The following is a 1003-nucleotide window of genomic DNA, read 5'->3' as shown; positions in this document are numbered from 1 at the left end:
TGAAATGGTTTTTTGGAGGTTTCAGACAGCCACAGATGGAACTCAGGTCTCTGAGCCTCTGACCCAGGGGTTTTTAGTATGCGGTAGCAGGGCGATCCCAGGCTCTGGTGGAGCCGCCACTCCGCCAGTTGCCTTAAAAAGGCGCCAGCGCGCGCGCATCAGCAGAAGGGCTGCGGCTCTCTTCCAAATTAGGCAAGAATTGGGAGGCCGCGGGAGACGAGCTGCGAGAAGAGCGCGGACGTCACCCGGGGCCTCCCTCTCCCTCCCGCTCCTCGCGCCTGCATCACGTCCCCATGGCAACGGCGTGCCGCGGCGGCGATGAATGAGCCACTGCGAGGACAGGCGCGCGCCAATATGCGCGCCCCCTCCACCAGGCGTCACGGCCCCGCGGCTGCCCAGGGGAAGGGGGCGCAGCCCGGCGCCCAGAGGAGGGGATACCCCACTCAGATTCACAAAAGCCCAGGACCCATTCATTCCCAGCTGATCTTGTTGTGTCCCGGGAGCCCGGAGAATACTCGGTCCAAGGGTCCTCGACCCTCTGGTTCAGGGCTCCCTGGCTCCCAAGGCCCCCTTACCCGGTCTCCGCTCTCCCCGGGTCAGCCCTCTGCTCCCCAAAGCCTGCGGAAAACCGGATATTGTGTGGCTTAGCGCCACCGCGTGGCCGACTATGGGTCTGCGGCGGACGTGCTTGGCGGCTAGAGTCCCGCCGTCTATGTCGCCCTCTGGCGTCTGCAAGCGGGGAAGAGCATGAAGGGCTCAGCAATTTTCACACCAGAACCCTGATTAACGCGGGACTTATTCTTAACACACTTGTGATTAACTTGTGATCAATCACACTTGTGACTAACGTTTAGCGAACGCGCTCCATGTGTGAGGCACTGTGCTACGTGCTTTCCTGGTATTACTCCATTCTCACAGAAACTCTGTAATGCAATATATATATATATATATATATACACACACACACACACACACACACATATATATATAATAGTTTTTTTTT

Source organism: Mandrillus leucophaeus, unplaced genomic scaffold (genome assembly GCF_000951045.1).
Source record: "Mandrillus leucophaeus isolate KB7577 unplaced genomic scaffold, Mleu.le_1.0 Scaffold30, whole genome shotgun sequence".
Lineage (NCBI taxonomy): Eukaryota > Metazoa > Chordata > Mammalia > Primates > Cercopithecidae > Mandrillus > Mandrillus leucophaeus.
This window is presented reverse-complemented; position numbering follows the sequence as displayed.